General features: G+C 48.0%; 1 long non-coding RNA gene across 2 annotated transcripts; it reads left to right on the top strand.

Annotated features, from left to right (window-relative positions):
• Nucleotides 1–716: 716 nt before the first annotated feature.
• On the top strand, nt 717–5,803 carry LOC138690168 (uncharacterized). 2 transcript variants are annotated; one of them, XR_011328991.1, is made up of 2 exons: nt 717–4,711; nt 5,205–5,803. It is a non-coding gene; the product is annotated as an uncharacterized lncRNA (long non-coding RNA). The 2 variants fall into 2 exon arrangements; XR_011328990.1 differs by having other exon boundaries at nt 5,113–5,803.
• Nucleotides 5,804–24,257: the final 18,454 nt, after the last annotated feature.

Raw genomic sequence — 24,257 nt, 5'->3', positions numbered from 1 at the left:
CAGGAATAGAGCCCTAACCGGGAATCAGACCTCGCAGGCCACCCGCACTGTATGTTGCATGTCTCCGCCTTCCACGCTGACAGAGAAATGTGAAGACATTTTCTTATTTTAGTCCACAAACAACTCCCATCATTGTTGCTGAGCATGGAAAGTGATTTCTAATAAACTGAGAGCATGGCATCACCTTAAACGATGAGAGTGTCTTAAATGTCATATGTAACAGTGGATTCTATTCTTTATCCTGATAGTAAAATCAGCCAGAGCGCCATGGGTGTTGAGGTTCCCCAGCTGCTAAACATCACTGCAGGATTCAGCACAGGGATAGACACGTGAGATTTTTTTCTTTTCCTTTTCACACTCTAGGAGCCTGAGCAGGTTCAGCACTTACCTGCTCTGTGAGGGTTTTTTTCTACCCCAGAAAATATATACATATATAAAAACTTTAAAGTTTTAATGTTTCTTATTTCTATAAGGAAATTGGATGTAGAGAGATACTGCCTAGTTTTATATCAGTGGATGTCTTTCTCCGCCCATGCCCAACAAACTGCTTAGATGCAGAGGCTGCATTCGCAGTGAAGGGTCATGGTGTCACACACCCCCAGTGCCTTTATCTCTGTGGTTAGCTCCATGTTCACCTCCCCAACCCCTGACACATAGCTCAGATACCTATACAAGATGTGTGGTTGCTGTAGGCTCTACTGTTAGACAGTGAAGAGCATGCAGCTCTAGGAAGGAAACCAGATCTTGCAAGGACTGAGCCCCTCTTCAGTGATGCTCAGCTCATGCAGTGACTGCATAGGGATCCTAGTGCAGGACAGGATCCTAGGACTTTGCTGCTTCAAGTGCATCCTTAGGCGAGATAAATCTGGGCTTAAATTCACTTATATTTAGGAAATATAATATATGTAAGTACCTGGATATGTGTGCTTTTGTCTTCTCCGTTGTTTCAAGACCCAACGTGTCACAGCTGTGGTCTGGGACAAATGCATCCCTTGGCTCCTTGCATGCACCCTGAATGGCAAGGAGAGATTTACATCATGCTGAGAAAATGTTTGACATCTTCATACAGCCCAGTGAAGAGAGCCAAGCTAAGGGGGAATAAGGTTGTTCAGAGGGTATCTGCCATCACTCAGTGTTTTGAGAAAATACTCAATTCAAAACCAGGCCATATACCTGGATCAAATGAAATAGTGCATGACTATTTTTAGCATTTCTTCATCTAATAAAACTTGCCTTGCCTTAACTATTTTACAGAAATTCTCATATTTTTAAAATTACAGATATATATTAGAATTCCAATATGGTACTTGCTGACAGAGTCGTTAGTTACATTGCAAAGGGTGCATAGCAATCCACATTAGCTTTTTTATTGCTTTAGGATGATCACAGTTCATTAAAAATAGAATACATTACATATAGACCAATTTCACCCATGTAGTCTTAGATTTTAAAGGAAATTCCTAATACATGTCCCTCCTGGAAGAGAAAAATACAACTGCAGAATTTCTCTTAAAGTAATTCACATAAATCTGATTCCACAGTTTCTCACAGCTGTTCTGCATTGCTGCCAACAGAATTTTAGAGTGAAGTGTAGTAATAACCTTAATGGCCAAGAAACTATATTAAATAGGTATTGCAACAGGTAATATATTCTGAAATCATACACGGAAGAAGTCTACATGTGGATATTTCATAATATTTGAAATCAGAATTGAAGGCGTCGTAGAGAAGAAAGACTTTCCTGGAATATAAACAAGAGGGTTGCCACACATCTCATAGGTATCTGACCTATGAGTCAGGAGACGGGGAAGGTGAACGTGGAGCTAACAGCAGAGACAGAGGCACTCGGTGTTTGTGACACCATGACCATTCACTGCGTACGCAGCCTCTGCATCTGAGCGATTTCATGCTCACGTGCACAAAATGCTCTTCCACCTCCTGCAGCACGGGTTCAGCAGGCACGAGCAGTGCTGCCTGCGCAGAAGCTCCTTTCTGCTGCCCAAGGAGTCCAGGGGAGCTGAGCAAGATGCAACTTTCTCCATGTGGTTCCTGGTGAATAGGCGGGTTCATCTGGGGTATAGGATGGGATGCTCTGCCCAGGCTGGCGTTGGGCACAGGGAAGCCTTTCCCTTGCCAGAGCTGCCTGGAGACCCTCAGGGGCATGAGGGGCATTGCCAGGCATGGTAAAGTCTTCCCAGAAAGTTTGCAGCTGCTGAAAAACTGCTAAACATGCTTGTGGTCTGAACCTGTGTCAGCTGCTGGCTGTGAAGAACATCACTGGTAGTTGCAGGAGAGGGTCTAACAGCTAATGGCTGCTCTTTCTCCGCTAACATTCAGGGGACACTGAAAGCCTTGGTGAGGGCTGGCTGGAAGCATGGCTTTGGAGCCTGGGCCGTCTGGGACCATTCCTTCTGGAACAAGACAGAGCCTGGAAAACCAAATATTTAAATGTATTTACATATCTGCACACAGCACACACATACACATGCAATCTGGTGAAAGAAAAAAAATCACAAAGATTTAAATGCTTGTTCTCACTTGTCTTGAAAGATGATGAAATGTAGAAGGCATCACAGCAGGCGTCCCACCATGGCATCGCAGTGCACATCACAGCAGACACCCCACCAGGTATCACCCCAGTAGGTAGCACAGCAGGCATCACCGCTGGCATCCCACCAGTGCATCTCAGCAGGCAGGAGAGCAGGCATCTCACCAGACATCGCTGCACATCATCTCACCAGGACATCACAGCAGGAACCACAACAGCGTGCAGCTTTGCTGCCAGCCCTGCTTTTGAGCCTGGTGGGGGCAGACGGATGAGGAAGGCAGGGCCGTTGCGTGGGCAGAAGCAGGCAGCGCAGGTGACTGATGACCCACCAGGTTAGCCTGAGTGGGACGAGGAAGGGCTCAGGGAGGGAGAAGCAGCAGCCTCTGAGAGCATCCAATTGTTGTGTTGGTGGAAAGAAGAGTCCTGAAGGTGTCATGCCTGCTCCTCAGCTGACTTTTAAGGAGCTTTATGCATATTTAGTCCAAAAATGGTAAAAAAAAGGCTTGCTTTCCACCAACTACATATATCACGGCCCCAAAAATACAGTTTTCATAGTGAAATTGAGCCTCTGGCTGCACGTCCAGAACATGACCTTGGGTAGCCCATGCCCACCAGCGATGGGGAGAGCAATCCTGCAACAGCACTGTGTACAGGAATGGTATTTCCCTGGGGCTTGTCTCTCTCAGAAAAAAAAGAAAAAAAGAGAAGCAGTGGTGCAGATAAGAAATGACTATTTACTTTTCTCAAATGATTCTTTCACAGGGTCTGGTTGGCTTGTGAGCACCCCATGCCCATGAACGGCGGGACGGAGCAGCCACCGGGAGCCAAGCCTGGAGCTGCCCGACCAGCTTCTCTGTCTGGCGAGGGGAATAACCTCATACTGTAAAAATGATTTACAGAAATCTCAAGGCTGCCAATACAGTCTTGCTCCAACTCTTGCATTAGAGAGGGGAAAATACTTGGTTTTATATTTAAAATGAGAAATAATCTCTTCTCTGAATTAGGACAGCTGAGGACTTTATGTGCCCAGTATAGCACAGCATCAGGAATTATGATGCTTAAATTCACATTTTGGCGTCCAGGGTCAAACCCCTCACTAATGCCTTAAGACATGGGGCATAAATAGACCATGTCTTACTCTGCAGGCACACACATTTAACTTCTGGGTTCCTTTTCAAGATCGCCTCTCCATTTACAGAATTTTTTTACTGTCTGTTTACAAGAGATTTCAAATGGTTCTTTAAGAAATACAGTTTCATTGCATCACAGGAGTATTTTTGATACATAATATGAACATTGGATTACTAAATATATATTATGTTGAACCTTTCTCTGAGCTCATTCTGTTAATCTTGATACCCAGGTAACCTTGGTAAGGAAACAGGCACTGGCACAGATGGTTTGGAAAATGAACCCTAATGTCGATGTGGTGCAGCGTAGGAAGGGATGAATACATTAAAGCTGCCTGACACATGGGCTGGAAATGGAGGAAATGCTCCAGGCTGTGCTCTGGGCTCAGTTTGTACAACTCAAGAGTCATTATATACTTGCTGTCTCCCCGCCACGGTTACTTGAAGGAGGACTGTGCTCAGGCAGTGGCTGCAGTGCAAATTTGTCTCCCAAAAGACATAATTTCTAATGATGAACTAGGACTGAGCCTTTTTTTTGCAGGGAGTTTATATATTTCCAGGCCGGCCTTGCTGGACACCAGTCTGTTTCTGTCCAAACTGTTTCCACATTGAAAGCACAGCGTTTGGCCATGCAAATATGGCACTAAATAACACTCCTACTATGGTTTGAATTTTATGTACTGTAAGCATTGCTATTCAGGTGATGGGTCCAAGGAGATAAAAAGATCATGTCATGCATTTCAAATGGCAGTATTTTGTGGATTTCCTGTTTATATTTCAAATATTAGGAGGCTACCAAGGTGGCCATTTCATTTATAGATGGTTTGGCTGATGCTGGCATCCAGTATTTGCCCACCTCTGCTGTTTTTGCAGTAGCTGTTTCCTGTATTTGACAGTCTCCCTGTGTTTTATCCACATGCTGGGCCAAGCACTTTCTCCAGCAATTATCCAAGAGGTGGTTATAGGAGAACTGAGCCATATGTGACTGAGAGTTTAAATACTGGCACATGGACAGCCAACATGCTCTTAAACGGTAAGAAAACTATCTGGAAATTATTTTCAAGAAGGAGTGAAGGGAAAATGATCACATGAGTTTATTTATTTGAGGGTGGGGAGAAATGTTGAGGCCAAGGAATACCTGTCTTTATTAAGATATCAATAAGAGATCTCTCAAGAGCCAAATTTACTTCAGTTCTTAGTATCTTGCCATACCCAGCTGGATCAGAAGTTCTTTAAATCAATGTGATGGGTCTATTAAACACATATACTTCATGCCAAGGTGATACTGGCAATTGTGTGCTTTTTTTTTCAAATTCTTTTCAAAAGAATTCCTTTCAAAATAAGTAAATTCATTTCAAAATAAGAGTGAGTGGGAGTTTTAACAGGATAAAACTGGGTTTGACTCAATGTTTTCATTCCCTGATAACATTGCAGCGTAATAATTTGTGGATCAAGGAAAGCTATGGGATCTTCAAGCTTCAGTATCCAATACTTTATATTTTTATTGAAAGAACCTACTTTTACAGCAAACGGCTAACTTGCAGAGGTGGTGAGGACCAGGAGATGAATGTCGCCTTGCAACATCTCACCTTGCATTTTATCCGTGGCTTGAAGTCCCATACGTAGCCTGAGGTCCCAGGAGAAGAGCTGGCTCCAGCAGCACCTGACTTCCAGGGACCCTCGCTCCTGCCTGGATCGAGCCCTTGAGCGCTTCAGCTGCTGGAGCTGCGTGCGTGCACGGGCACAGCAGCCACTCTGCTTGCCACAGCAGGTTTCCCCATGCAGTAAATCGGTTAATAACAGTAAAATTTCAAAAGCCTTTTTTTTAACCACAGAGAATAAATAAAGCCAAAGGCTGAATGTGAGGATGGTTTTATTCAGGCCAGGTTTGAATGCAGCCTCTAATTTAGCCAATATACTTTGAATTATATAGAGATTTAACATTTACTTCTCAGAAGCTTAAGGTTCCTTAAAAGGTCATATTTCATTTTGTATTAGAACAGGCCATGTTGGCTTTCTGCTCGTGCTTTTTTTGCACGTCTGAGCACTTAAGGTAAAGTGTTTTCTACTTCCAAAAGCAGCAATTGTACAGACACTTAATAAAAAAATGTTTTCTTCATGCCCATTTCTGGTCAGTAGGAATTTTTCATCTCTCTATTGAGCAGCAGGGTAGAGGAATTCAGGCTGATTTGTTCAGGTTTCCATCTCAGATTCTCCAGAGAGCAATGAATATCATAATAATACAAAATTATTCTTCATGTTCAGCACCGGTCCTGAATGATTTGCCTGTCTAACTCATCATGCCAATCTCAGCTGCCCGCTTTGTTTTTATGAGTTCTGGGAAATCAAAACACAAACCAGTTTTGCTTTAGCAATTGTAACTCCAACCAGACAAGAAACAAAGCCTGTGTGAGTCCTCCTCCCTTCCCCATCAGGTTTAGAAGAAGCGTGACTGAAGTTAATGGAGTAACACCCGTGTTGTAACTACCAGAGTAAACCAGAAGAGAGTGAGGCCCATGGTATTTACTCTGAATTTTACAAGAGTGGTCTGGTTTTGACACCGTTAAACTGAGTACGGACCCAACTATGTCGTGTCAAAGGTTCGGCGCTAAACTGAAAGATGTATCTGCTTAAATGTGCAGCATTGCACTGGTTTAATTAAATTGGCACAACTGTGGGTGTGCATACCTCTGACGAGAGTGGCTGTAATATAATTTGAGGGTCCATACCAATTTTTAGTTTATTCAGAGTTAAATGGAGAAGAATGGGCACCTCTGGAGAGAGATTAATCTGTTTTAGGAGAGATGGTGGGCTGGTTGGCTGAATCATCCTCTGGAAATGCTCACTGCCTTCTGTTAAGGCACGTCACTGTTAACAAAAACTGCTTAAAATTAAGAAAAAGGCCTTTTAGGAATACAGAAACTACTTCATGAGCTAGAAAAGCAGGGGTTTGCTAGCAGGTGGAGAACCTGGGACTAATTCGGTAGTTGCAGGGACACTGCTGAAAGCACTGGACAGAAGTGCAGGGGAGGTCAGCCCAAAGCTGACTTACACGCTGTCATGGTTTAACCCCAGCCAGCAACTAAGCACCACGCAGCTGCTCACTCACTGCCCCCCCCCGCAGTGGGATGGGGGAGAAAATCGGGAAAAGAATTAAAACTCATGGGTTGAGATAAGAACGGTTTAATAGAATATAAAAAGAAGAAACTAATAATGACAATGATAACACTAATAAAGTGACAGCAGTAATGATAAAAGGATTGGAATATACAAATGATGTGCAGTGCAATTGCTCACCACCCACCGATAGGCTCCCAGTTGTTAGTCCCTGAGTGGCGATCCCCCCACCCCCACTCCCCCCAGTTTATATACTGGGCATGACGTCACATGGTATGGAATACCCCTTTGGCCAGTTTGGGTCAGCAGTCCCGGCTGTGCCCCCTCCCAACTGCTTGTGCCCCTCCAGCCTTCTCGCTGGCTGGGTGTGAGAAGCTGGAAAATCCTTGACTTTAGTCTAAACACCACTCAGCAACAACTGAAAACATCAGTGTTATCAACATTCTTCTCATACTGAACTCAAACCATAGCACTGTACCAGCTACTAGGAAGACAATCAACTCTATCCCAGCTGAAACCAGGACACACATGTGCCAAACAAATAAAACCCCACAAATTCTCCGATCGCAGACAAAATAAGGAGCGTGACTCCCAGAGTAGCCTCTGAGGATGGGACTTCGAGCACTGTTCGATCAGGCTGTTCGCGCAGTGTTGGATGCAGCTTCACTGGGCTGACACCTGAGCCAAGGTGTCTACCTGGGAGCTGGCTGTCTAGCCCTGCATACATATATATCTGTATGTATATACTTACACACAGAGAGATTTCAAATGGACTAACTTGGAAGTTGCTGCTGAAGGTCACTTTATGCGAAGCATACAGGTTAAAAGAGCAAAGAGCTCAGGATGGTTGCACAAGTCGGGGTGGGGGGGGAGTGAGCGAGCGGCTGCGTGGTGCTTAATTGCCAGCTGGGGTTAAACCACAACAAGACAGACTAATTTTCTCCACTGAAAGCAGCGGGTTGGTCGATGGGAGGAGAAGCTGCCGTGCTGCGCCATGTGTAATTCATATTGGCAGTTACTACAGGCTGAGTCTGTGCTTGTGCACTCAGAGTTTGGCATTTATGTTGGTATAAAATAACAAAGCCATTTTATCTGAAATAGGTATTTCTGTATCAAAAGTTCATTGGCATGTGGCATAACAATTTAGTTTTGTGCCCAGGTACTGTGTAGGTGACGCTGGTGGGAGGTGTTTGTTGCCCTATCTCTCAATAAATGCATTTTTGTTAGCTACACGCTAACTTTGTGTAGGTATAAATGGTGTATGCTCTACTTTTATGGATGATGTGGTGTTAACTTGGCCAAAGTTTTCCTAGCTCTTTATTATCAAATTGCATGTAAAATCCATATATAGCAATCAGAAATGATAGAGCGCTGCATACTGAGTAATAAGGAACTGTCATCCTTAAAGCTGTGTATCCCTTGCCCTCTTCTGCATCTTGCTGGATGAAGGGTTTTGGGTTTGCTTTTGTATTACTCAACACAAGATTATTGAGACAGCACTACAGCTTTAGGTATGCTTGTAACATCTTTTAAACCTAAGTAATCGTATTAATTTGTCATAGGGCTCTGTAATTTCATAATGAAAGATGCTTTTATTGACAGAAGATAGATATTATAAGCCTTTTGAAAAGCAGCACAGACTTTTTAGATGCAGAATACACATAGACGCAATTAATTACACAACTAATTTTCCTGCAGAGTTATGCTTCATTTACTTCCGAGTAGTCCCTTTAATTTTAATAGGCCTACATGCTAGAATAAAATTAAGCAGATGAATGTTTGCATGTCACAGCCTTAGGGGGCCAGTATATATCAGCCAAAATGTATAATACAGCTCAGTGCTGTATATATGGGTTATGACTGCTCTTTTAAAAATAGATTCCTGGGCTAGAAAAGGGGATGGGACTGAACAATTCAAACTAAAAGAGAACACAGGCTTAGCAACAAATGGACATAAACTGCCCATGAATGTATTTAGATGGGAAATGAGAAGAACGTCTTTAACCACCAGAAGGTGAGAACACCCTTCTAATAGGAAAAACAGATATAAAGGGTGAAACAGCTGCGAGATATTCCTTGGCTGGTTTAGCACAATCTCATTATGTGATTCCTTGTGGCAGACAGCAATGGAGTACGACGACCCAGGAGCTCTGCTCCAGCCATCTTCTGGTTCTAGTATAACATAATAAGTACTTTCTATGTAAATAACCTCCATGGTTCTTCACAATGAGTGCTTGGATCCACACTAATCACCATCGAACTCATTATGTTCAAGCACTTCAACATGAAAGCTGTGAGGCAGAATCAGGTCCTCTTCTGCGGAGGTAATTGGGTCGGTGGAAATGGCTGATGACCTTCAGTGACTGCAGCGGGAGGTGGGAAGATGAAGGCGCTTGCAACGTGTCCCCAAGCATGAGCGGCATCAAAGAGAACACATTAATCAAAGGAGGAACAAAATTGGGCAGAAGAATGACTGATCTGAGAACAGCACCGCGGCTTGCTCATTAGCTGGAGAGTCAAATTGCAGCAAATGTCCTCAGCAGTCACAGACTGTGAAAACCTGGGGGATGATGCACAGTGAAAGGTGGTTGTGAAATAGGTAAATTAATGTCCAGATGCACAGGTAGCAAAGTTGGAAAGAAAATGAAAGTGATGGTACCTGATCCATGAAGATGTCGGCTGTTTGTACCCCAAGAGTGAAACATGGGCTTTTCTGTGAAAAGTATTTGAATTTTGCAGCAACAACTATTCCAGATTTTTGAGAAACACATCACCCCCTGGTGTAGTGAGCATATTATTCCCATGCGCAGTGTTGATAAGGGCCCATCTTGGCTTGGCTGTGGAGGGAATACCCTGAACTTGAGCCTCCCACGTCCCACGTCCACGGAGCAGCTTCACACACTGAAGCTATGGTGATGATTTTCCTCAAGACAGAGAAATTTGGAAATGCTCTCAGCAGCCCTTCCACATATCCAATAAAATTGATTAAGATCTGAAGAAAATTTCATTATAGTAATAATAAGCTCCTCAACTTGTCGGCCAGATTACATTCGTGTTCTCTTAGGCATCATTAATGTCAGAAACAAGAAGCTGGACTTGAGGGCCATCAGCCTGCTCGGCTCCACTGCCTTTTGGTATTAGCACGGACTAGGGACAAGTACTGAGAAAGCAATTAAGGATTATATTGTTTCTCACGGTCTGGCTTGCAATCAGTTGCTTCCCGTGGCTGCTCTTTCACGGGCTGTTTGGTGGCTGCAGAGCTACTCCTTCAGGAAAGCAAACAGATGGCTCTTTCCTCACACCCAAAATGCTCCAGTCTCCATTATTCAGGTGCCACACGACTGCAGCAAAACAAGGCAGACGCTCATGCAAAATGGTGCACTCAGAAACAGAGAGCTGCTGCTTCTGGTCATGTCGAACATGGGTGTCCCACGATCTCCATGCTGAAGGTATGTCAAAAATCAAAGGTATTATTGCAATAGTTTTCTGAGATGTTCTTCAGACAAAGATTAGAGAGAGCTTTGCAAGAATCAACAAAGAATCAAGAGAAAAAAATAAAGTGTCCATGAAGGACACCATAAACTGTGGAAGCCATCTTCTGTAAGTACTGAGGTTGCCAAAACCAACCTGAACTGCAATTATGCAGCTGCAGCTTCCACCCACCTCTACAAATGGCAGGCAGCCTTGGGTCTCAGAGATTCTTCTTGGATTTTACAGTTTCCTCTTCCTCTTTTGCAGGAAGCTGCCTCTTTTGTGACTGTTTCCCGTTCCTTTTCTTTGGAGGCACGCTCCTCTTGGGGCTGGACTGGTCGGGGAGAGCTGCAGCATCCCTGGGGAGGGGACACGGCGGCTGCAGGAGGCTGTTGGGGGGGTCCGCGGGCTGGGACTCGCTCGGCATCACCTCCCCTCCCACATCACCGCCACGCGGGGGGCACCTCTGCCACCCCACAACCTTCCACCCCAAGCAGCGGAGCAGGACTAGCGGCTCCGTGGGGCTGTGCCAGTTCAGGAGGGGTCCCTTCGGCCCCGCCACGGGCAAGCCCAGGGAGGCCGTCTGCTTTCGTGCCGCCGCAAAGCTCGGCGCACCTTGCTGGGGGGTTATTTTTGAAGGGCATAGTAGTGGAGCTGGTGCAGAAACTCCTGGCTCTATCCCCTGCCCGGTGCTTGGGTGGGAGGCGGTTGCAGGATGCTGTCTCTCTCCTGTCGGACCAGCAGTAGCTTCCCTCCAGACCGTTTTAGGACTGTGCTAATCCCCTAAATTTAACCAGTGATGTCAAAGGCTCATGTTAGCTCCCCGCACGAAGTCCTGCACCCACACACCCCGAAGTGAGCCAGGAATAAGTCCACCACCACGTAGATTTGAATCCTGTCCCAAGCAATGCCGCCTGATGCCTTTTTTCATAACACAGACCCCTGAGCCATCGCTGTGCGGGTGGAGCAGCACCACAGCTGGGGGGAGAAGGTGATGCTGGGGCTGGGCAAACTCCCCGCAGGAGAGCTGGGTACAGCCAACGGGGTAAGGAGAGACGTCTCAAGGTAAGCTGGAAATGGAACCGTGTTATTTACTGATCCAGTGATGACCGGAGAGCAGGCGTGGGGACGGCTGTGTTTGGTTTGGCTGCTGAACTGACAAATTGGAGGAGGGAAGAAAACCCGCTCCGGTGTGGATTTAAATGCATGTTGCTTTTTTGTTGTTGTTGTTTTTGTCATTAAAACTGCAAAGGAAAGAAGAGAAAGTTCTGTTCAAAACAAAATGTTGGATGGGGCTGGAGTTGACTGTTTCCACTTTGGGTGCCAGTAAAGGAAAAAAAAAGGAAACAAAGGGCTCATTTCACTAAAATGCTGGAAGGGTGGAAGCCCCCCCAGCCACCTTCCCATCCATCCCCCTCCTTCCCTTCCTGCCCCCGAGAGGCAGAGGTGCAGCACCCCACTAGTGTTCAGGACATGGACAACCTCCCATCCAACCTCATCCTTCAGCTGCCCTGCGAGGTGGTGCCCAGAAAGGCTTTCCTAGGAAAAAGTGTCTGTTTTCAGACAGAATTTGCCAGCCACAGTGGGATGGCCTTTCTCATCCCTTCGCCTGCTGTGACCCTCTCTTTCCACTTGCCCTGCTCTTTTTGGGGAGCATAGTGCTTGCAGCTGGGCAGATGTTTAGCAGAAGACAGGCCACAGTGTGAAGGCTTCCCCCTCCTGGTTCAGAAGAACTGGTGAGCAGGGTGAGCTGTGAGGGATGGGAGTTTTGACATGAAGATATTTCAGTGGGGCATTGTCATTTGTGAGGATGGACTATTAGGGAAAAGCAGTCACAGCCACGCGTGGTGTTTTGCTGCCTGGGCAGGACGTGGGTGCGCAGAGGGCTTGAGCTGAGTTAGCACAGGACAACCATCACCTTCGCCTTTCAGTCTGGCCGCAGGCTGTTAAACACCCGCAGCGTGGATGGTGCAATCTTGGCTCAAGACACACAGACATCATGGGAAACGCGTGGAGAACATTCCCTGGGAGAAAAACAGCCTGAGCTATGGCTGAGAAGAAACACTTTTCTAGCTTTGCCCTTTTTCCCAACTTCACAGGAGGACCAAAGCTCACCTTTATATTTTTTGATTTATTGATTTTCTTGGGAAGAGTTAGAGCCCAAGATCGTAACCAAAGAGTTAAACATGTGGGAAGCTCAGGTCTGAGATCTGCATTTGAAACAGGCCATCTGAGGTCCCACCATTGCCCTGCCCTAAATGCTGGCTGATGGTGCCTCCCAGGTGGCTTTTCCACACGTGGACTAAAAATTCCAGCCTCAGAAACTTTTCCTGGCAGCAGTTTTGTTGAAAGTGGTACATTCCTGAAATGAGGGGGAAAAAAAAAAGATTAACTGATATTTTCCAGGGAAATATCAATTTTCCTGGCAATTGGGAGGCAGCAGGGTGGGCACAGGGACCACGGGAGCTGCTGCTGACCCCTGTGTGCAAGTGCTGAGTGAACAGGGCTCTTCCATGGGCAGGGAGAAGCCCTGGGACCTCCGTGTGTCCTGGCCGCTGCGGACACAAATGACAGCCCTTCGGAAAACTGTGGAGGCTGGTGGGCAGGCTCCAGTGCCTGGGAAAAAAAACCAGCAGTGGAAACCCCACCAGCAGAGCCCAAACCACAGACAGCCAAGAATGAGCTGTTATAGCTTGCTCATGGGGGAAAAGAGGTAGATTTGGTCTCCTTCGGTTCCCAGCCAGGGCACATATGCAATGTTTTATCCTTCATGAAAAAATCTTGGAGGAAAAGCCTAATTCTTGGCTTTTCAGATGATGCAAGCTGTACACTCGATGTGGTTCACTGTCTCCATAAGGGAGTACAAGGTGGGTTTGCAGGGGACTGTGCCAGCTTGGTGGGGAAAGAAGGGACTGAAATATGGAGGGAATCAAGGAGTGCCATCATTTTGGGGGGGGGGGCTTGGGGTAATTGGCTACTGGAAGGAGGGAAAAGGGAAAGGACAGCCTCTGTCACACCATCATTTGGGGAAAAGCCATGGGATTGCTCTATGCCCTATGTTGTGGTTTAACCCCAGCTGGCAACTAAGCACCACACAGCTGCTCACTTACTCCCCTCCCACCCAGTGGGATGGGGGAGAGAATCAGGAAAAAAAAAGGTAAAACTCATGGGTTGAGATAAGAACAGTTCAATAGTACAGAAAGGAAGAATATGATAATAATAATGATAATAATAATGACAATAGTAATACTAAAAGAATTAGAATATACAAAACAAGTGATGTGCAATGCAATTACTCACTACTTGCCAACCAATGCTCAGTTAGTTCCCGAGCAGTGATCCATCCCTCCCAGGACAAGTCCTCCCAGTTTCTATACTGGGCATGACGTCACATGGTCTGGAATAACCCTTTGGCCAGTTTGGGTCAGCTGCCCTGGCTGTGTCCCCTCCCAACTGCTTGTGCCCCTCCAGCCTTCTTGCTGGCTGGGTGTGAGAAGCTGAGAAATCCTTGGCTTGGTCTAAACACTACTTAGCAACAACTGAAAACATCAGTGTGTATCAACATTCTTCTCATACTGAACTCAAAACATAGCACTGTACCAGCTACTAGAAAGAAAATTAACTCTATCCCAGCTGAAATAAGGACACCCTAGAAGAAGGTGCCTCCAATTTGCTCAGACCTACCTGGCACACTTCCAGCATTGTGGGTAGCAGCAAGAACAGAAAGAGGGTTGAGAGCAGTTGCTTTCCTTGGGGGAGAGGCAGTCAGGCAAAAATGAATGTATTTAATATTATATTCTTAATTTATGAGTGGTAGCAAAAAAACCCTAAACAACCCTCTGAAAAGAGTTCATACCTATGATATCTGATTAAAGAATCACAGTGACCAACGTGGGTAGGATTGACTGTTATGGTGAACTGTCTGGTAAAGCCACAGGAAGGTTTTTCAGTTTACTGGCAGCATCACAAACATCTCAGTGTTAAAGGAGGTGTCTTCTTGGCTCTTAAGAAGTGTAGGGCAGTTATTGTGTATCATACAGTAAAAAGATAGAGCTATGCCCATCCACTCACTTTGTTGCAACTGGGGGTCTGATCCATCATCTCTTGAAGTCAACAGGGAGAACATCACTGAGCTGAGGAGGTCTCTCTTTGCCCCACAGCTGGAGCTGTTTCCACTTAAGAATTGCTACCCACCAACGGACTGCTGATGAATTTTTCAGTCATGTGCATGTGAAAGTCACAACTGGCTGTGTATTACCTCAAGGGATGATTAAATCACCCGGTGTCTCAGTCTCCAGGTTGCAGCTGCACACATCCTGTTAGATGCTGTTCTTCCATAATTGACCTGAGCAGTTCTTTATGGTTTTTCCTCACCAATAGCTCATACTGGTTACACGGCATCACTGTGTTTGTCAGAGTGTCTTGTGAATCAGCAGGCCATGGGGTGGATAATTGTTACTTTGGTTCCTTTCTGAGAGTTTAAATAACATGCATAAATCAAAAGTCCCTTATTGCTGCAAAATGCAAATCTAAAGAATACTCGAGCAGTAATGTGAAAGGAGAAGAGGAGCTGGCATGCTTCACATTTCAACTGCCACTGCAATGCTGATATTTTTATGGTGGAGACAGTTTTGTTTTCTTAAGCAGCAAGTAGACCTGGCTGGAAAACGGCATTTCTCTTTTATGAGATATTTAGAAGTTTCAGGTTTTGGGTTTGTTCTGTTGTGGAACAAACCCAAGGTCTTCTTTAGGTTTTCTCAAGAACTGAAGTGAGGCAGGGGCTTGGTGACAGGGACTCACCCTCCACCATGCCACATCTGAGGCTGGTGGCCAAACCCTTGCTCAGTGTAATTAGCGGTGGGGGCTTACAATTGGGCCATCCTCATGCCCAGTGAGCAGCTCCCCCCATACCAGTGGGCAGAGGGGACCCTGAGTCAGGCGGGGCTGAGCCCTGGATGCATCCAGGTGTTCCTGCAATTAGAGAGGGACCTGCAGAAGATGTGGGCCGGGATGTGACCGCAGCATCCCACTGCACAGTTCGCAGGGAAGGGGGGGCAGCCAGGAGGAAATTGGGAGAAAGTGGCTGATGGCTGCATTTCTTTGATCCCAGCAGCAAGATATTAGGTGTCTGTGCCACAACTGACCCTGGAGGCAGAGATCACACCCTCGTAAATCAGCACCGGACTCTTGGGGGTAAGGAGACTTATTTGTCTTGGAGAAAGGAGGAGGGAGATTTGTTTCTCTTCTCCCCACCACCACAGCAGGGCTTTCACACTCCATTTTAAATGGTAGACAGGAGCAAGCTTGCGGCTTACTGTTATCTTGAGGTCCCACTTGGTCTGCTTTTTAAACACCCCAGCCTATACAAGCAAGACTTGAGTCTTCCCTCTTCCACTCATGTCAAACCATCAATGGGCATCTGTCTGCGTGTCCATCCAACAAGCGTGAAACATGGCCAGCTAGGTGGTCAGCCAGGACCTGGTGGCCCGGCACCAGCACCTCCCGAGCACCAGCACCTTCCACTGACGGACCTGGGTCTGGGGTGCCCGGTGGCCCCAGTCCTGCAGCCCCGGGAGAGGCGCGCCGGGTGCCGGCCGAGCTGGGAGCGAGCGGGGGCTTGCCCTTGGATGGTGAAATACGGGACTGGGGGAGGTCAGGGCCGTGTGCGGGTGAGCCACAGTGAGCAGAGGTGCTGGGTTAACCCCGAACTGAAGGAGGACAGGTTAGGAGCCAGACCAAGCGTGGGATGTCATATCCCCTACGTGCAGCCAGATAAGGAGGGAAGGACAAGGCATCCTTTACACCGGCCACTGAGGTCTGGTTTTGCCATGGAACTCCCCCCACAGTTGCCAACACCACCACTGCCTTACCAACCCCTTTCCTGCTCTTGTCTGATCCTGGGGAAGCCCCTCAACGAGAGACCAGCTGGATTCCCTCTTTATTTTTCCCTGCAGAGCTCTGATTTTGTTTAACACAGAATGACATCCCCAAAGGCAGCTTCCTCTGAAGAGAGAGCTGTAAATATTTTATGTCTAACTTAGTCCTCTGAAAAATACTGCAGCTTAAACAAAATGCTGAAGTGTTTCCCATCTGCCAGCGGAGATCCTGCCCGAGCCTCAATTGCATTGAATGATATACTTGGGATTTTGAGCAAAGAGGGTTCCTCAGCCTGCTCTTGTCCTTCACCAGGGAGAAAATTAGGATGGCTATGGCTGTGGTGTCTGTCAGGGTCTCAGTGAGACAGAACTCCTCTCTGACTCTCCCACCGCCAAGTAACCAAAGAGCTGCTGCCCATCTCTGCCTGCCCCACAAGTAACCAGAGACTCCCTGCTGCCTGCGGCTGGCCTGGGACTTATCTCCTTCCTCCCACCAGCCACGCTTCCCTCCTCTCCCTCGCTCGACACAGGTAACCCAGCAGTGTTACTGAATGAGAGAGCATAATGTGCATGGGGCAGTGCCCAGAGCATGGGGACGAGGGACAGACCAGCACTCAGCCATGAGGCTCTGCCGCTGCTCCCGAGAGGCAGAGGTGCAGCACCCCACCAGTGTTCGGGACATGGACAACCTCCCATCCAACCTCATCCTTCAGCTGCCCTGCGAGGTGGTGCCCAGAAAGGCTTTCCTAGGAAAAGGTGTCTGTTTTCAGACAGAATTTGCCAGCCACAGTGGGATGGCCTTTCTCATCCCTTCACCTGCTGTGACCCTCTCTTTCCATTTGCCCTGCTCTTTTTGGGGAGCATAGTGCTTGCAGCTGGGCAGATGTTTAGCAGAAGACAGGCCATGGTGTGAAGGCCTTTCCCCCCCAGTTCAGAAGAACTGGTGAGCAGGGCGAGCTGAGAGGGATGGGAGTTTTGACATGGGCACCCAGGTGCAAAGGCTCAGGCAATGTGGCTGGAGAAGGGACAGGAGGCTGGTGACATCCAGCACCATGCCCTGTCCCCAGCACAGGGTGGGAAGAGATGAGAGACACCCCCTTTGTGGGTGAACCCTTCTGCAGCAAATGCAACACTGTGCAATGACTGCTCATCACTGCCTCACCCCGTCTCACCTGGGAGCTTGGCTTGGGCTGCAACCCGTTCCATTTGTCTGCAAGGCAGACCGGTGCCGCTGGCTGTAAATCTGCCAGGGAGCTCATGACTCACAGCGTAAGAGCCGTGGAGTGCCGTGAATTACGCGACGCCGACTGCTCACCTTTCTGAAGGCGGTTTTGGCTCCCCAGGATGTTTGTGCAAGAGCGAATGAGCCTGTGCCACGGCAGGGCGACCGCAGCCCCGCACGAACACGCCGGGAGGAGGGCAAGAGTGTGTCCTGTGTCAGCAGGCCTGGAAAAGCCATCAGGACTTGATGTCGCTGTAATTACAAGCCTGCTATGTAGGATTTTCTTTGAAAAAACAAGCTTAATCCAAAGCCTCCATTGCACGTACGTCCATCGGTTGACATCCGTCCAAGCGGAGTGGTTTCTCCAATGTCTCCCAGTACAGAGTCAAAGCCTTGGGGCATCCCCATCCTTGGGGCATCAGCACCCCAGGGGCCTGGTGGAGAGCTTCGACGCTGCCAGGGCTGCTCCTGCTGCTTTGCAGCTGTGGTGAATGAGCCTGCGTGTGAGGATGGCCTTTGGACATCCCAGCATAGCCAGGGCTTCTCTCAGCTCCTCACCCAAGCACAGGCGGTGGCACAGCCTGAATCTTTCACCTCCCCACACACCGGCTGCCACCACAGCTGGCACCAGATGGCACCGTGCTGGCAGTCCCCAAAATGCCTCTTGGTAAGAGCTCGGATGTTTTTTCCGTTATGGTCAGAGCTGAGACATGCCTCTGGGGGAAGCGTGGGAACGCAGGGTCTTTGAGGGTCTTTGCTCCCTGACTGATGTCTGCTGCTCCTGGACCCGCTGGCTTCCTAAATGCACAGACAGCCTGCAGCCCACCTCACGCCTGGCAGCGTCCCAGCCTGCTCACGCCGGTGCCAAGCACAGCCAGATACTGTCGGAGGCATTAGGCAATGCTGGCCAAAGCTGGGATGGGGTGATAAAACCGAGCCCCAGCTGGAAAGAGCAAAGGCCACTGATCAGAGTTGGCTCAAAGGCTGCACAGCACGTTTCTCTGTGTCATTCAGTGCACATGGGTGCTTGAAGTCCTCCTGGCCCTGGGAATGGGAGTTGTTTGCCTCCCAGGCATGAGGTTCTCTGTCTAACCTGGTGGCTGGAAGTCCTTCACAGCTGAGCTCATCATTTTGAAATCGCCTCCTGAGTACCGTAAGCTGTCAAGAGAGGTGATGGATAGAGCTGGTCTTTTGGGAGATGGAGCAAAACCCAAGGTCTGTTCACATCTGCCTCAGGTGCATGGACTGCCTACACTCAAGTGAGCTTGCTGTTGTCATGCACAAATTGGAGCTTCACTTCTGAGATGTCCATGTTACAAGTCATCTGGGAAAACTGGCAACTCTGAAAAAACATTGCAGGGTGTGAACATCTGCTGGAGCCATTCACTCCACAGTAAGCCCAAATTCTTCCTTGTGAGAAGATGGTGTAACCAAGGCCCCCTTCACTGTTTGCTCTTTGTTCTCAGCCTTCTCTCCTCCCTTATGTTTGGCACAAGGGGCTTCTCTGGGAAGCTCACCTACATGGTATCCCTTTCTCTCATGGTATCTATTCCACTTCTGAGACTGCCTGAGGTGGCATTTGATCATGGCAGAAATCCCTTTCCTGGTGTCACCTTTCCCCAGGTGCTTCTGACTCAACGGAAAACCCAGGAAGACACCCGCCATCCTTATCAAGATGTAACTAGCCCAGACACTGCCGCATCACATCATTTTTTCAGCTTGTATCACTGATGACTCAGCCTCTGTGAATAGCAGTCATCAGGGACTATTTCACCCTACCTTTCCTCCTGGCCAGAAGCCACCCTGTAACCCGTTGCAACCCACCGAGCTTCAGATCAGCTCTTCCAGCGCTGTGGCTGCTTTCGAGACCGTGCTGCTCCTTCTCCTCGGCACTCCCTGCACATGCTGCTGCAAACTGCTGAGGAAGGCAGGAACCAAAGCGGACAGCCCAGCAGCTCCGCTAGCTTTGACATTTGGGACATATGAATTAGCAAAGCCTCTGTTCAAGGTGATCTCCTTGAAGGGCTACTGCCGGCCGCCGAGGGATTTACATGGCCAGTTGGTTTCTTTTTCTCCTCTGCTGTGCTTCTGTGGGTTACTTTCCCAAAGATAATTATATGACTCAGGAAGACAAATGCATACCTCACATACTTGCGGAAACCATAATGCCGATAGGTGGTGTAGAGCATTTTGAAGCTCTTTGAACACACAAGAGCAGCTGAATTCCTGTGACTTACCTACCCAGACCAAAGCAAGTCCAGGCAATGGCTGCATAGTTTTCGTGGAGCCCTTACCCAAAGGAGGACAAACGTCTCCCCAAGAAAGCTTTGCTCTTGCAGCACTAAGGCACAGACACTTTTTGTCACCAGAGAAATCACGGGTGTTTTGTCAGGTAAGATTTACCATTTCTATTTTACTGGTTTTTGAAAGATCTTGTCCAAACAGGCTGGAATGGGAACATTTTCAGCTATGAATGCAAAAAAAAGACAGTTGTGGGCTTTCTGAGAGGTCACAGGAACAGCAGAGAGAAATCATCCTCTCTTAAATAGATAAGTAATTGTTACTGCTAAAATAACCTGGCAGCTAATCACCTGTGAAAATAACTGGCAGAAATGAGGTGTGGTGGTGTTTGGTATCGCTAGTTTAGCACAGAGAGCTCTGCAAAAGACACAAAGGGAGACACAAGCTTTGCTTCAAGTGCTTTAACATTTGAATCGTTGAGTTGCAATTCAGTTTGCTGATTTTGGAAGAAAACCAGAGAAGTAAGAGAGGGAAGTTTTATTCCACATGGTGACTTGGAGGACCTTACAGATCTTAAACCCACCCCAAATCTAGGTCAACATGCACACCCAGCATCTCCTGTACCTTATCATCAGAGCAGTCCCGGAGTGCTGTGAGGTGGCTCCTGGCATCCTGTGGGGTCCCAGCCTGTGGGATGGCTGGGACAGGCTTGTGAGCTCCTTCAGGACTGTTTCAGGGGGTACCCTTGCTCAGGAGTGAAAGTAAGAGCTTGGCTGAAATTGAAGCTAGTATTTTCAAAGCTTTTCAGGCTTTTTTTCTGGTTCCTGGGTATCTGTGTAGATGTGTGTCCCTAGCTAGGGATGACTTATTCAAATGAAATCATGACATGTAAGTAGGGACGTATTTATTGATTTGCCTCCAACCTTTATATCCAAAGGGATATAGAGGATATTGAGGAGCTTCTAGTGCCTGTCCCCATCAGTGTGGGCGATCTGAAACTACCCACCTGCCAATATCTCCCCTTAGATCAGACTGGGACAGGTCCTCCAAAAGGGCTTTGTCATACAGAGGGCTTATCAGAAATGCCTTGGGGTCCCTGAGCAATGCTGGGAGCCTGCCACCAAGCCCCTTCCCACTCTGGCTGTCCTCGCAGCCCTGAACCGAGGCAGGGGGAAGGCAGCTGCACTTTTGGGAAGGCTCCCTTCGGAGGAGATCGTGTGTTTCCTGGCTCCTGAATGTTTTTGTTTGTCGGGGCGAGGGGAGCGATACAACTTGCAGCTTGTCCTGACGTGCCTGCTGTGTGTAAACCTGCAGCTTTTATAAAAAGGGCTTCTGTCCTGGGGACTGTGGAGCCTTCAAGTGCTTCTTGGCTCCAGGCTTCTCCTTTAGCTGTCGTAAGATCAGATTAATGATGTATTAGTTCGAGATAACTGCCATGAGATCATGTAATTAACTTGTGATCATGCTCTGTGCCAGTTGGCTGAAACTCACCTCTTTTAAAAAAAACTCTTTTAGACCAGCTACAAATAGAGCTTTTTGAATGATGGCATTAACAAATAGCTCATTAGTCACTTTCGGGCTAATTAAGGGAGAGCACATCCAAGGCAGTAAAGAACAGCAGTGGGTGATTAAAGGCTCTGTGGTACAGTGGAAGCGGTTTATCACCTTGTGCCCTGCACTGTGGCCGTTGTGCTCCCAGTTACACAGATTTGTGATGGACCCCTCCAAGGCCTGATCCTGCCCTGCTCAGCTCCATAAAGCTCGGTCAGACCTTCTCATTCCCGCTCACGTTGCCCTTGGGCAGATGAATAGCTGTGGAGAGATGGGTGCAGAAAGGTGATGCCTCCGCAGGGCAGCGATACCTGCCCAAGAGCAGCTGCTGCTTGCCTAAGTGATGCGACTTCACCTCGGCACTGCTCCCACATTTGGCATACATGGCCTTTTTGACACATAAAAGTTTTGCTCCAAGCAAAACTGAAGGTCAGGGGACGCTTTAACTTCTTTGGACTCATTGGGAGTGGGAAGAATCTAGGTTACTGTGTAGGCACCATAAGGATGTATACACCATTTTGGTGAGTGCAGGGCTGGACATTTCCAGCCCAGGCCTGATGAGAGGAAGGCTGTGTCGCTATCTCAGTATTTTTTGCAGGGCACTGGGAAACATCCCAGGGAAAGGGACCTGTCTCGTAACATTTAATCCCATGCATGGCTGCTGCAAGACTGCTGCCCGAGACCTTCTCCTGCAGTCTGCTGCCCGAGACCTTCTCCTGCAGTCTGCCTGAGCTCTTGTCCTCTTCTCCAGCTGGACCAAGCTCCCTTCTTCAGTCCTTGCTTCTTGCCTCAGCCTCAGTCCTGCCTTGGCTGCCCACCTCATCCTTTTGGGGTGGCGAACGTCCATCCCAAACCCCACAAATTGCTCAGAGGCACAGGTTAGGGTCGGTGCCCTCTCCTGCTGGAAAACACACTAGCAATGGCCAGCCCCCACTGCGGGGTTTGCAATGTGAGCAGAAACAGAGATTTCTCTCCCCTGTCCCACCCTCCCTTTGGATACCTTTGGGTTTCCAAACTGATACTCAACCCCACGCTCCTCAGTGTTCTCCCTCCTGCCCCATCTACCAGAGCTCCCATGGCTGGTGGCCACCTCAGCCATTGTGTAGCCCTTCCTCTTGCCCCAGTCCCTGCCAATGCTCGCTCCCCCTTTGCACGGGGCTGCAACATGCTGGTGTTGGCTCTGTAGTCACTCGCCCTGGCCTGGTCACCAAGCCCTGTGATGGTGTGGCTTGGGGCTGCTCTGCTGCCCAGGACCCAGCTGTGTGCACCCCACACTGCCCAACTCGCCCGGGCCAGATCCTGCTCAGAAGGGTTCACACGTGAGCTCTTCTTGGGTGCTACAAGGGGTTGGAAAGGTTGTTCATCTAAACAAACAAATCATTAAGCGCAAAGGGCTCCTGTGTGCTGCTCTGGGGGCTCAGACCAGCAAGGTGGTGTGTGGTTATCATCAGCCCTACGTGGTTACCAGCCCTAGGGGATCACCAGCCCTTGGTGGTCACCAGCCCTACCAGTGCCCGGATCAGATTGGACTGAGCATCTAATGAAACCATGCCCTTCATTCCTTGTGGAGGAGAGAAGTAGCTGAGTCTGTGTCTTCTGAAAGATGCCACTGATTTTTGCCCCCTGTCAAGTAGGTGGTTGCAGCTAGAGCTCTGAAGTTAACTGTAAACAAGGAGATACGATAGCTCAGAGAAATGGGAGATCCTTCATACAGCGTCTGCATATCCGCTCAGCAGCACCTGGTTTTGGTGAGCCGGATGGATGGAGCCAATTTTGAGGGCAGTCCTTGGCAAAACGCTGCCAGCTTCTTCTTGTCCTCCAGATCAAGTCCCTGTGTGGTGGAGCGTTTGGGGTTTGACACTTTAATCTCTTGTCTGTCTGGGTTAGTCTCAGGTCATTAACTTTTACTTTCCTGCTGTTCTGGCCGTGTGAATTCTGAAGTTTATGGTACTAAAAAAAAAAAAATCCCCATGTAGCAGCTGAGTGCCCAGAGAGGCTGCGTGGCAGATTGTCTTAAACTGGAAATGCTCCAGAAGAGGAGCTTAACTGGGGCTTGTCCTCCGACAGCCACTTCTGACAGATTAGAGGGGTTGTAAAATATTGCTGAAATGGTCATTCCAATATTACGCTATTTTATTCTGCAGTTTGGAAGAGATTTGCAGATTAGACCAAAAATGGACAGATGTTTGTCATCTGTGTGGGTGCTATTGAGGTATACTGAAAGCTGTGAAGTAAAAGGGGTCTTAATTCATTCAGCCCCTATTATTTTTTATATTGTATCATGATATGACACATAGCAGGAATGTGAGTCAGGTCTTTTCTCATGTTGTTTTTTCTTAGAGGACTGGTGGAATCTGTAGGTGTGTAAAATGAGCTCCCCCTGTCCTAAGTGAAGACTGAAGACAGGATCTGAATGCAGGCACTTTCGAAAATCTGACATTTGATTTGTCGTCTTCTTAAAAGATGGAGGAAATAGGTGTTGACTATTGACCGCAACAAGGCTGAGCACTTCAGGCAGTTGGAGCATAAACCCCAGCCCTGGTGAGACACCAGGCAGAGCAGCAATGCCTCTATCTTCAGCTTTGCATTTTAGTGAGAAGTCTATTACACGAAGGTTAATGCAGCTAGTGGGCCCTGGTCTGTGTTCGTACCCATCCCTTTCCCTCTCATCCCATCCTTCTGGGTGGCCGCAGCGGTAGGTGGGCATGACAGATGCTCTGTGGTGAGACAGGGACCACAAACCCATCCCTGACCCCGTGATGCTGGCCATGAGGACCTGGCACCACCAGCCTCTGCTGGTGCCAAGCTGTGCTGTGAAGGGAAGGGATGGATGCCCCAAAGCTACAGCAGTGACTGAGGTTTATGAGCTTTTAGGTGTTTCTCATTGCTGGTATTATTGTCCCCAGTAAATTTTGGCCTTTGCTTTCTCTAATATTGGTTGGATCTTATGTATCAGTAAAGTCAGAAGTTTTGCATTTGCAATTAATCTTCTGTGTGGTGGGAGCTCAGGACTCGTGTCTATATGATTTCATGTTTGTATGATTCTGAGCAGAGGGGGACGGTGGGCAAAGAGCTGAGGTGCAGAGGTTTGGTTTTTTCTT

The sequence above is a fragment of the Haliaeetus albicilla genome, chromosome 20, assembly GCF_947461875.1.
Source record: "Haliaeetus albicilla chromosome 20, bHalAlb1.1, whole genome shotgun sequence".
Lineage (NCBI taxonomy): Eukaryota > Metazoa > Chordata > Aves > Accipitriformes > Accipitridae > Haliaeetus > Haliaeetus albicilla.
This window is presented reverse-complemented; position numbering and strand designations above follow the sequence as displayed.